We start from the raw sequence: 521 nt of genomic DNA, 5'->3' as shown, positions 1-521 counted from the left end.
CGTACTCCCGTTCTAAAATATTTCGTTGGTCGTTTAAATACTCTTTCCTTTTTTCGTCATTTCCTTTTTTTTTCTTAATTTTTGATTTAATAGTTTATGAATATATATCCATGTAACATATCAAGAAATCCAGTTACCAATAGCATTGTGAGGAAGTACATCCTACTCAATTATTCGCTTCGACTAATGAAGGCAACTTTGCTGAGTGGAACGCTTCATCTATGCAACACTTTCGAAAGTGACGGAACTGCAATCCTACTGACAAATCGGCAAGGGAGTACCACTTTCCATGACAAATAAGAGACGGTAAACAGCATATTTTCTGTTATTTTACCAGAAATGCGTAAAATTTCCGAGACAGGTCCTTCTCGACCAATATACGACACATTAAACTTATACAATTCTACTGCTCTTCAAATGTATATCAGAGGTAATACAACAAACGAAAAGAAAAAAGGAGGATGCTTTACGTCATATTCATATTCACAAATTTCCCTAATTGTTTCATGTAGCTCTTTCCC

The sequence above is a fragment of the Penaeus monodon genome, chromosome 31, assembly GCF_015228065.2.
Source record: "Penaeus monodon isolate SGIC_2016 chromosome 31, NSTDA_Pmon_1, whole genome shotgun sequence".
NCBI classification, from domain to species: domain Eukaryota; kingdom Metazoa; phylum Arthropoda; class Malacostraca; order Decapoda; family Penaeidae; genus Penaeus; species Penaeus monodon.
Note: the sequence above shows the minus strand (reverse complement) of the source record.